The sequence below is a fragment of the Parus major genome, chromosome 5, assembly GCF_001522545.3.
Source record: "Parus major isolate Abel chromosome 5, Parus_major1.1, whole genome shotgun sequence".
Lineage (NCBI taxonomy): Eukaryota > Metazoa > Chordata > Aves > Passeriformes > Paridae > Parus > Parus major.
Window position 1 is genome coordinate 36,852,930 of NC_031774.1, and position 12,384 is coordinate 36,865,313.

Consider the following 12,384-nt stretch of genomic DNA (forward strand, 5'->3'; position numbering starts at 1 on the left):
CAGTTGTAATTTCCACTCATCCAAGAAGTTCTTAGAAAAAAAGCAAAGGCAAGGTCAATCCTAAGACTACCTTCACACATGGAACTTATAGACTACAGCATGGACACAGATAGAAAGTTGCAAAAATGCTTATATCCACATAGTTTATTGTTCTATAGGAACACTTTCTATGATTCAGTGTATCATTATATATCTTTAAATGTACCCATGTTAAAGGCTGAATTGGCATAAATATCTCAGCCTAAAGTACATTTTAAAAGTTTGCATCCTTGTTATTACAGGATGCTGTAAAACATTGCATGTAAACCCAGATTTACAAAGATGTGAGCACTTAAACCAGCATATCAACCATTGCGTTGTCCCCAGAAGTCAGAAAGTTACTTTCAAGTGAAAGCTTCCTTTTGTGCAAAAAGAGTCATCTACAGCTCTGCCTAGTCCTTATTGGATGCAATGGATAAGACCCCTCGTTAAAAATAGCTTTCAGTTATACTCTGTACCACTGACTCATTTGAGGTAAAGTGAATTAAATGCAGCTGATAATGAGAAAAAGGAGAAAATGTGCAAGGTATTTCTTTTACACCTTATCCCCATAAGTGACCCCACTAAAGTCAGTACCAAGAAGAAAAGTTTAAAAGGTCAGATCGAGTTCAAAAATGCCCATGCCTTCCCATTATTTCCCTTAATTGCCTTGATTTTTATTTTCTAATGTGTGTGAGTGGATGTGTTGTGCCTCTGTGACAAAAGAGAAGTTCAGTGAGAGAATTTCCTGCTTCATAGATAGGTCTTTAACCATGCAAGGCATATGCATGACCTCAATTCTCCATTTCTTGCATGTTGTGCAACTGGGAGTTTAGCAGCAAAAGGAGTTACAACCTCAGCATTATCTAATACTTGTGCATATTGCATGTGCACATGCTTGGATAATGTTTAGCAGCTGACACAAGTTGAAATAAAACACTTCCTTCCCCCCGCATCCCCAATAATAATTCTTTCACACCGTCTAAAAGAATTTCCTTGGCAGGAGGACAGTTTGTCAAAAAATCAGGAGGAGGAAAGGGAAAGGTATGCCAGGAAACACAGCTCATGTCTGTGCTGATGGTGGGATTCTCTAGGAGTTCCACCACAGCCCATCTCTGAGTTCAACACATGTGGATTCTTCTTAACGTTCGTGTAAAACCTGGTTACAAAAAGTGGTGACTTTCCAAACAGCTTTGCAGAACCAAATAGAAGAAGTGCTCTTTGTCTGGCAACGCTCAGTCCAAATGTGTGAATGAGGAAATGCTGCCAGAGGAGTTTTATTCGTGGCCATTAATTTGTTTCTGTTAGACTGACATTGCCACCCTGGTGGGCACCACCTCGCGGGCCACCTCGCTGGCCCGTCAATGGGATTTGGATGGAATTGGCACTAACAGTGGGATCTGGAAGAAAAACACTTTTTCTATACATTTTGTGTCCAAAACACAAGCAGCTTGGTGATGGGGGTCTCTAGTGGGCCATGACATCCATGTGGAGGACTGTAGTGGGGAAAGACCCTCACAGCTGCCCATTAAAGTTGGCCTTGTCACAGGTGGAGCGTCCGGAGGGGATAGTTAAAGCTTAACCAGAGTGGGCTGAGGAGTAGGGACAGTCCTCACAGCTCACCTGAGCATCTTGCAGGGGGGTGCAGGGGCTGGCAGCTGCCATTGTGCAGGCCTGCTTCCTCAGGAGGCAGGCTCGGCGCTGCGGCTGCCACGGGAAGTCCGTCACCTTGGCCTCCTCCACACATCCGTCCGAACGGTGGGTCAGGAGCCTGGGCAGCGCCGGGGCTGCTGCTGGCCCCTGAGCAGCACTCATGCACCACCAGCACACCATGGAGCAGGTCACCACCTGCTCCGGCGAGGCCCACTGCCCTCCCCACCTTGTAGGCCTTTGCCAAATGGGGTAGGAAGTGTCTCTTGGCTCCAAGCCAGGTAAAAGCTTTGAAGCCTGTGGGTTATGGGTGCTGGGTTTGGCCACCCCTTTGGCTGTCAGTGTAAGAAACAGCACTCGGTTCAGCACTGCAAGCTCTGCTGTTCCTCCCGCACCAGCCGGATCACGTCCAGTGCTAGCATCGGTGCGTGGTATATATAAAACCTCACGGAAATTAAGAGGTCCTTCTGCTGAGAGTCATAAAATGTAATCAGTTCCAGTGGGGGTCAAACAACAAAATGCTCCTGGGAATAATTTGGACTTTGTTTCTTCAGTTAAACCAGAATGAATCTACTAGTGATTCATATTTCAATGGTGTATAGACCTTGTGCATGTGACCATCCTTTGTTCTAAAATTAAGTCTGTCCCTTCTCTGTCTTTATTTTGTAAACTATCAGTTCATAAGGATTTAGGGAAAGATAAAAGCTCCTGTAAATTATTATGGTTTCACAGTGCTAAGGAATGCAGAACAGAACTTTCCTGGTCTTTTTTTTTTAACACATTCTACTCCTAAATCCTACACTTAGATGTATCGTAAGCTTTGCATGCGGACCAGACCATGAACTAGTTTAACTAGAGTTATTTTGGCATCAATTTAGTGGCTGAGCTGTGAACTGTCAGGTGGACACATTGAGAAACAAGGTGTAAACACTACATTAGCACATTAACACAGAATTTTAAAGCTATTTAGTTAAGTAGGAGTAGAAAGGGGTCTAGATGAGCCAGCAAAAGCTTTGTGCATAGACTAGTTTTTCCTTTTGTCTGGATTTTGCTTGTATAGGAACTTTGCTTAATTCTGTATCAGATGACTGGTGTAAGTATATGCTTGTCCCAACAAAGGCAGATTTACCTTGAAGTGTCTGAAATAAGTGTCCTAGTATGCTTCCCTCCTATGGTAGTAGTAAAGATAAAAATCGAGCTCTCTGTCAGCTGACTTACACAGTTTCCTAGCTGACTTACATGGTATTTCCTTTACACTTAAGTGTAATATATTAATTCTTTTGACAATCAATAACTATGTATTTCAAGAAATAATTACTTTCCCCTAGATGGGTATGTTCTAAAGCCTTTGCAAAGTATCTGCAAGGGGAAAAGCTTGTTAGTGTGTTTGAACTTCTAAAGAAATTGAATGAAGAGTCCACAATAAGATGAAAACGTATACAGAGGGATAGAATGTTACCCATGTAAGTTCAATCATACTTGTGTTCATTATGAAACTTGATTATTTTTCCTAATAAAAATAATATGGATAAGTAAGATCTGCAATTTTTCTCAAGGAATATGGGCAGAATCTTTAAAGATTCAGTGGTGCTCAGTATGTCAAAATGCTGGAGCAGCTGTAAGATCAGAACCCAAAGGCAAACAAGCAAGGATGCAGCATCCAGGAAGGTGATTAAGGTGAAATAAAAGGTGCTTATGGGTTCCATTGTGGTTACTATTTAAATAATCCTATCCAAACTTCACCACTCTACAAAAAAAATTAATCAAGTCTTGTACTTATGCAACTTGAAAACAGAATCTATCAGTTGAGCCAGGTCCTTGGCACTACTCCAATAGTTCAAAACAAGTCTACAGCCAGCTTAACTGCCCCAGCCATATGTATTTTCACTTCTCTAGAAACAGCTCTGCCAGGCATAGGCCTGCTGAGATAGTGTACACTTCCCTACTTCTGAACTCTGACTCCCAGATCATAGCCAAAGAAACAAAAGGTATGGGAAGCATGGACCTGCTCAGCAGTGCATCTCTGCCTCCGGAATGCTGCCCCTGGGCTAGGAACAGTTGATTAATTCTTTAAACAACAAAACAAACTCAAAGATAATTAAATAAAAAGTTTGTCATATTTTTCTTTCTTCCCCTGTCTTTATATTTTTATTTTATTTTATTTTATTTTATTTTATTTCATTTCATTTCATTTCATTTCATTTCATTTCATTTCATTTCATTTCATTTCATTTCATTTCATTTTATTTCTTCATCTTTGAGATAGGATAGAATAAGCATTGAGAAACTGTTTAATGTCAGATGATGGGGTTTGGGCATGTTTGCTTTTCCTTGGTCTTCAGTGAATCATCCAAGGTATCATTTAAGAATTCCTGTTGCTTGTTTTACACAAACATGCTCTCAAGCTTCTGTCTGATGAGGAAGTAATGACAATTTGTGGAGTACTAAAAAGGAGTCAATATTTCACAATGTTGAAAACTGTTAATAATCAACATCAAAAGTTTTAATCTGTTGAGAGTCATCTACTTGATTTATACATCTGACTGCTCTACTGTCTCTTCTTTCAGGCTAACTGGAGTCTGCTCTGAGCTATGTGTCTTTGTACAGTGGTTACTCTGGAAACATGGAGGTAGCAGCTCTCCAAAGCAAGGGGTTGAACCATTGCTGAAGGCCTGAGCGAGAAGTAGTCCAGACAGTACGTGTGATTTTCCCAGGTTGATGTGAATGAATTTAAGAGCAAAAACACTGCCTCTAGGAGCAAAACAAACCCCACCAGCCCCAAAACAAAACAGAACAAAAACTTCAACCCTCTGTCTAGAAGTTGCCTAGGGCAAGGGGATGGAAATTTTGGTTTTGTGTTCCTGTTGCCTAGAGTGATGTACAACCTTTGCCCTTTTATAACTAGCAACAAATCCTGGGGCTGACTGGGTATTACACTATATGAGATGGAAGAAGAAAGAAAAGAAAGTCATTTCAGGCACCAAATGGACCTGAGGACCAAGCACAGGTTTTGAGAAGAAGAAATTTCTTGCCATCTGTTTATTTAAAATGACGTGAAATGAAGGGATAGAGTTCATACTGCCCTATTATCCTCCTGATAGACATATTAATTCAAACTTTCCAATAATAACTTCTTATGCCAGGAAGAAAACGTTGTTTTCTTTTATGACAATCAGATGTTTAATGGGAGGAACACTCAATGTGCATCTAAGAGATAGGTGATTCCAGTTATGAGAAAAAGAGAACTTCACACCCTCAAACTAAACCTGTTTGGTTGCCAGTACAGTAAGCAGCCTGAACAGTGCAGGGATAGGATTATAGTAATTTAAAGTGCAGTAAGTAACACATAAAACCCCTTCTCTAGAAACACCATAAACTTGTATGGCTCGCTTAGCAAAATGAAATGATGGCTAATGTTCTCCAGACTCAGACTTGTCTCTTTCTAGGTTTGACTGAGAAGGGAACAGATCAAGGACACATGAGAAAGATGCTGATTTCAAACCTGTTTTAAGCTGCTTCACTGGTGTAAATGACCACATTCTATCCACTTTTTCTGCAGGTGCATGAAACGCTGGGTCAAAGATTTTCACCCATATCCTGTTTCAAAAGGTTAGGTAGCAACAGGGATGAACACATGACAACCAAAAAATTAAAAGGTGGCACAGGTATGTGTTTGAAATTCTCTTTTCATCATTTAAATATTCACCTTCTAATTTGCTCCATCTCCTTATCACTTTATGTGACCCTTGTCTCAGGAAAAGGTAAGAAAAATGAATGCACCAGATGATTCAGATGACTTCCTATTCTGACACTTTGCAAAGAAAGTAGTGTGTAGATGTTATCTGTACAAGGTGAACTTCTCCTTGTCTTTCACCACCCGATTTCAAAAATAATAGATTTATAAGATTTCTGTTAATGTCACCTTTTTCAGCTTGGTTTTTGTTTTTCGTTTTATCTCTGAACTTGTTACAGTTGCCTAGAACTTATAGTTCCAGAATAGTTTAGATCATGAGGAAAAATCAATTGTTAATGTTACTTTAACTGCATCCCTATCAATCAGAAACAAAGTTTGGCATTGAACTGTAATATCCAGCTTTACAGCAGTAGTGTACATCAAAAGTTAGCTTGCTCTGATGTTATAAAAAGTTTTCATGGGAGAAAGAAGTCACAATTCCTTGGGATATTTATAGTATTTAAGAATGCTTTTAAGTCACTTGTAATGGCAGATGCCATTGGGTACTCTGTCATAACTGGTTTCCTTATTCATAACAAGTAATGCATATTGTAGTACATTTCAAACCAGGCCCACATTAAACTTTGTAGAAAAAATAAAGACCATGTCTGTATCACTGTATGAATTCCATTTGGATCTTGTTAATGCCATGTTGTGTTTTTTTGTTTTGAATACAGACCTTAAGTGGGGTTTTTAGCCGTCAATTTGATTGTATGGATTTCATGATGGATATCACTGGATTACTTCCCAAGCTCCAACACAGGTATCAATGGCACAGGCTAAATGGTGTCACCATAGGGTAGACAATGGGCTTGTTACAACAGAACTAACCTTTGAATGGCTTGGACAGCAGGCCTGCAGAGTAAGAGTCCTGCTCTTCCAGTGCTGGCTCGCTTCTCCCTTCCACACGCTACCTCCTCCTATCTCTACGACACAGCCTCTCCCCAGGAGTGCATTCTCTTCCCCCAGGGGATGTAGCTGTGGATTGCTGCCCCTGCAAACATTGAGAGGGCTACAGTGCATCCTGGCTTGGATTAAAAGAGCAAGAGGGATTTGGAGGACCGCTGGGAACTCAGAAGGGCTGGGATACCTCTTCTGGAATCTAAACAAGCTCCAGTCACCGGTCCAGAAGAATCCCAGTCATAGAGTTAACAGTTGTCAATGCGCTGGAAAGACAAAGTTAGAAATTACTAACCTGTAAGTGATAGGATCAATTCACAACACCACAAATCTTCCTAGAACAGGATCAGGAAGCATTCTAACAAAAACTGCCAGATTTGGTAAGATTTTGACTTTTCATTCCAGCTTCTCCAGATTAGAAAGCCCTGCTCCCTTGGAAATGACAGTGGCTTTTCATACAGTATGGAGAGGCTCCTAGCACTACTACAAGAGTATTCACCGTCTTTCACACAACACAGTTCTGCCCTGTATGCACCAGTCCTGCTGGCTGTCTCCAGACTTACCTTTGCTTCTAGCCCTGATCCCTTCCAACTTCTGCTCTTCACCATCATCAGTCATAATCATCTCTTTAAATATGTATGCTCAGTGGCCAGCTTTTCTTTTAGAATGTCTGTGGTCATTGATTTTTCTAAATTACACTGTAATGGGCAAGTAACAAAAGTGATGAGTGATTTCATAGCTGTTGAAAAACTTCCAAGAAAATAAATTTGGAACTTCAGGGGCATGTGGATAGAACTAATTACAGTCATTGTTAAATAGATTAAAAAATAGGTCAGTCTTCTTTCATTTCTACTCTTTCCTCGGCCATTTAACATCACATGTGAGGATTTTAATTTTGTAAGTGACACAGCTCCCTTTATCAGATGTTCTCCCCCATCTCATAAAACTCAAAGAGCCTGGACTGGGAGCTTCTCACATGTTGAGGCCTCTAGTCCAAACCCCATCTTAAGCACTGTTAGTATGATCCGCACTGGGAAGATGTAGCTCTGCTGATTTCTGAGTGGGTTTTCCCCTTGTTTTTTTAATTTTAATACATTTATGTAGAACTAAGCAGATAAGACTCTGTGTGGTGTGCCTCAACATGCCACTTGAGTCACTCTGGCTTCATCACAGCACTGAATTGACACCCATCTTAGTTTAAAGATCTGCTTGTTGCTGCTGAGTCTTCCCTACCACAATCATTCCACAGCCTCGTAACTCAACAACCTGTCCTTTTTCCTGTCAACACAGCTTTCTTCTAAAGAATGCTGTTGACCAAACAAATACCTTCAAAGAGGATGAGACAGCTATTGCATGTGTAGCTTTTTTAAAAAGTCAGTCATCTACTGAGGTGATGAGAATTTGGGGAATTCTGTGTTATAAATACACGGATGTTTACAGTACATGTATGGCTTGCTTGTAGACAAAGTCAGCACCCAGGAGACTTCGGCATATAGATGGAAATATAAACATGTGATGTTTAGTTCTGTCCTAGTGAATCATGTACCAGACACAGAGACTGGAGGTTCTGAGGATTATTTTTGAACAGTCAGGTGTTTGAATTCTGCACCATTTTAAATGCTCTAGATGAAGCAGAGGCTGGAAAAGGCAGATTCTGGTGGCAAAGGGACCCTTTATATTGCTGCTAGCCTACAGTTTTCACTTATTGCCTTTGATTATTCTTGAATTGTATATCTGGTATGGCTTATTCAGGTGTTTCTCAAGGGCAATGAGTGTTTTGTTTCAGCAAAGTGTAAACGTTACCAAAAGAATGACTCCTAGAAAGTAACAATTAAGTACAGAAATGTAGATTTCATTTACAGGAAACTATTTTTAAGATGTATCGTTGCTCAGAGAATAGACTTGGGTTGCTATAAGCTAATTATTAATGGCTTTCTGATGTTAGGCATGGTAAAGATCTAAGTGTGATTAATTTAGCAGGAATCCTGCCACTCTTTGGTGACAATGACCTTGAGTCTTCAACTGAAAAATAGGAACACCTTAGCAAGAGAGTAGCTATTCTGAATAACTAAAGTAAAATATTAGAAAATTTCAGGATAAATGGAAAGAGCAGACCTCAGCATGAGTAATTAAAAAGAACTACAGTTGTCAAGATTTAATTTTTATGCAAAAACTGAGAAGCTTAAAAAATCCTTAATGTTACAGTTACCATTTTCCATCTTCTGACCACCTTGTTTCTAGGTGATGGCATGATTAACTATGGAGGCAGCTCAGATTTCTTTTAATACTGCTTTATTGCTAGCAATACTATCAGCCCTAAGAGAATCTCTAAACGTAGTTTTCGGCCTATTACTACAGGAATAATTTGTTTCTCAACTGTTACTTTGAAACATATTGATTTTTCAGCCTACACATGCTTTTACTTGTTTGTGATCTTATCTTACTTAAATTTCAGAACCACACAATTCACTGCTAAGATAAAGAATGCAAAATTATTCACCCAGTTTGGCTTCAGACAAACAAATGGAACTCAACACAAACAAAGAGAGTTGTATCCAAGCGTTATTTGCCTGAGTTCTTAACATTTCAATACTTTGTGGAAAAAGCAGGTTGGATAACAAGCTGTTTTGACTTCACTTCCAGTACACTTTCTGGTTTCTCTAGTCTCCAAAGCCAAGAATCCAGTCTAAAGATGCCACAAAGCTTCAGCATGCTAAAGGCAAGACAGTGCCGTGTTATTTTTCAATCTTTGTTGCTACACTTTGGAATAAAATAAAAGTTTTGCTGTAGTTTATAAAATAAAAGCAGTCTAAGATGTTACCTAAATCCTCTACATTTATTTCACGTATGATTTATGCTTAGAGGAAAGCACATTGAGCTGGAACTGGTTACATTTGCATTTTCTGCTGAAACAAGTTCTGAGCTTGAAGCATGTCATTGGAAGCACCCTGCTTTGATAAATTTTCAGCAATCAGAGCTGAAGCCTGTCTCCCTAAAATGGGGCACCACACCCAGCAGGTCTGTGGTCTCCGACCTGCTGGCAAATGGCATGTGCATAGAGCATCCAGATCATGCATCTCAGTAGCAGCTGACACAGCTTCCACAAAGAACAACTGTGATTTTTCTAGGAAAAACTCAAGCCTTGCAAGTGTCCATACTGGCATGAGACTGTTGCTCCACTGTTATGTAGGGAATGGAACCAGCTTTTTAGAAAGCAGCCTCTTGACTGCTGTGAGATATTGAACTGGCAGCTTGAAAGCCAACCTCCCGTAGCCCCAGAAACATCCTGAGAGCCTGCAAACCTGATCTGTGGCCCTGTGTGGAACTGCACTTTCTAGCTAAGTAAAATCTTTTTGATTCATCGAGTTCATTTGTAGCAACTTGTTTGCATCACTACCAGAGAGGACACAATCTGACTTTTTGAACAGCTTTTGTTTGTCCCTAGCAGGCCTTGATACTCTTTGCCCATGTTATGCAAGGCTGGCCTATCCTACATGTGACAGAATTGTCTGGCAAGATCTACCACCACCTTTCTTTACAGACAGGGCCACTGTTTCAGTGCCAACTGAATGGAAAGTGTTTGTCAATTTCTCTTTCCTTTTAGTTTCCTCTGCACGGATCTGGAGAGTTCCTGCCTACAAATACTTGCCTATTGGGTACTTGGGAAACTACTGTCTTCTAAATGGGATCATGTTCTCAAGTCATATTTTGCCATGGAAACAGAGGGGTTATAAAGGACCTGAATTTAATTTTTCTGCATCAGCATCTCAGTCATTCATTTATTTGACCAGCTGGAAAACCTTCATCACAAAATAAAGGCTGCAGTCTATAGTGATGGTTTCAGAGAAAGCAGGATCCCAAAGCTGAAAGGCTGACAGTGTAATCGAGATAAGCAATCTCTTCCAACTCAAAATAAGTAGTGTAGTGATAGCCACCAAATATGATATGCAAATTTTCAAGTGTTACTATAAAAACTTTTTCAGTCAATTCTGAATGTGTTTCAGAGTGGTCTATGAATCAAAAAATATTTATTAAAACAGAGACTAAAATGTGTGACTGAATTCCAGGCATCATAGAATGATTTTCAAGATGTTATTCAAAGCAACGGATTATGTACTTAAAAGCAAGCTTAATCTTGACTGCATTTTGAATGAAAACATTTGGAAATTCATACTAATGCATTTTTTTATTATACTTTAATTTTTTGCAGTATTCAAAAAAAAGCAATTGAAAATTTGAAAAAGACTGCAATCCTGCAAATATCACCATTAACTTTAATAAAACCACCAGCATGCTGTTAGGGGCTGCTAAATACCAAGGATTAATAAATGTACATTTTCTTAAAAGTCTTTATGAACCAGTACAAAACTATGTAGGCATTAACAAAGAAATAATTCCAATTTTTCAAGATGCTATTGAAATTATCATGAATTTCTGATTATACACATCAATCAAAACAACCAGCCAAAAAAATGAACGTTTTGGGAAAGACCAGACCTTTATTTGACAATATACTACACAGAAATGCTTAGAACTCCCTGAAATGGATGTAAAAGATTCGCTGTGAACAGCTTGCTGTGCTTTTAAGAAGAGACAAAGAGAATTCCCAAAAAAATCACCATGTGTTTCACAGCCCCCAGAGAACACCGAAAAAAAGACTTTAGAAATGTTTGTCCAGAGAGAGTACATAGTTTCTATCAGCTTTAGTAAACCTTGTAGTAAGTCTCATTGTATTATTTTAAAGATTATTTAAGAAACTTAATCTATAATAGAAGTTTACAGTACTGTTATTCCTGAGTAAGAATTACTAATTTCTTGGTGCTGATGATATACGTTTGTTAATTGGAGAATGGTGATCAGAGAGAATGCCAGAAATAATTTTTTTAATCTTGTGCTTTGCTTAGTCCTCTTTCCTCTTTTGGGTGAAAGAGTAGTGGTAGCATTTCATTCTTTGTCCTCACTACTCCATGAAATTATTATTTTGTGTGTGATTATCTTTCAGTCCAGTTTGTACCTCACTCATGACACAAGGGTGGTAGGAACAGTCTGTCACAAGGCAAAGGGAAAAAAAGCTATAGAAGGACTATCTAAGTGAAAATGTTTGAAAGTCAAAGGGAGGGCATGTTTAACTTCACAAAAGAAAATGCTGGTTTCTGTTGCAATGTTGGTTACACAATCACATAAGGTTTTATTTTTAAAAGCAAGTAAAAAAATTATAGTGCATCAGCTTCTTGACTGATGTAAATCAAGATGGTTTTATTGACTTTGATGGAGCTATGTCGATTTATACCAGATGAGGATTTGGCCTACTGTATGGAGATATTTTTATTTCTCTTCTCACTCTATCAGTTAAGGAAAGGGTAATAATCAGCAAGCTGGAAGCAATTATGTGTGTGTGAGGAGGGGGTAGTTTCATAATAGCTAACTTGATATTATTTCCTGTAAAATGCATCAGGAGAATAAAGCCTGGAGCCTGCTGACCAGTTTGTTTTGTAAAGAAATATTTGTTCAAATCTGTTTATAATAATTTGTCAAATTATGGGCAAACTCATCTGAAGCACTTGCCTTCCACTGACACCAGAGGCAGCAGTTCTGGACCTGATGAAGCACCAAGTGACACCCATGGGGGAAGACCCAGGCAAAATTTGGCTTTCACATCTGTGTAAGTCTGGAATAATTCTACCAAAATCAGTGGAAATATTTTCTATTTACAAGTGTGCCTAAAAGCAAAATTTGGCACCATCTTCAACTGAGCATTTATAAGCTGTTTCTGGCAACAAATAAGGATGGGGGAGGGGAAGATTATTCATTGCAGATGCTTTGTAAGATTACTAGAGGCTTTCTGGTGACAATAAAGCCTACTAACATAGCCACTTCTGGAAAATGCTTTTGAAAATGTGATTTGAGGGAGTTTCTTGTTATCCTTTAATTCTTAGATCGTTTCATGGTGGTAAAAAATACTAACCAAGACCTCAAGTGAAATTACTTAAATTGTTCTCCTTAACCATGGTGAGGCAGATGAGTCCCAACCTGCAATACCAAGTGGACTAAAGCAATTCATGGGAAGCTAAGATTTCTAAGAA

At 39.1% G+C, this 12,384-nt stretch overlaps 1 long non-coding RNA gene across 3 annotated transcripts; it reads left to right on the forward strand.

The window, feature by feature from the left end:
* Nucleotides 1–3,514: 3,514 nt before the first annotated feature.
* Nucleotides 3,515–11,714, forward strand: LOC107205466. 3 transcript variants are annotated; one of them, XR_004497969.1, is made up of 5 exons: nucleotides 3,515–3,656; nucleotides 4,236–4,363; nucleotides 5,228–5,333; nucleotides 6,079–6,598; nucleotides 6,707–11,714. It is a non-coding gene; the product is annotated as an uncharacterized LOC107205466 (long non-coding RNA). The 3 variants fall into 3 exon arrangements; XR_002001825.2 differs by having other exon boundaries at nucleotides 6,079–11,714; XR_004497970.1 differs by lacking the exons at nucleotides 3,515–3,656; nucleotides 4,236–4,363 and adding an exon at nucleotides 4,379–5,003 and having other exon boundaries at nucleotides 6,079–11,714.
* Nucleotides 11,715–12,384: the final 670 nt, after the last annotated feature.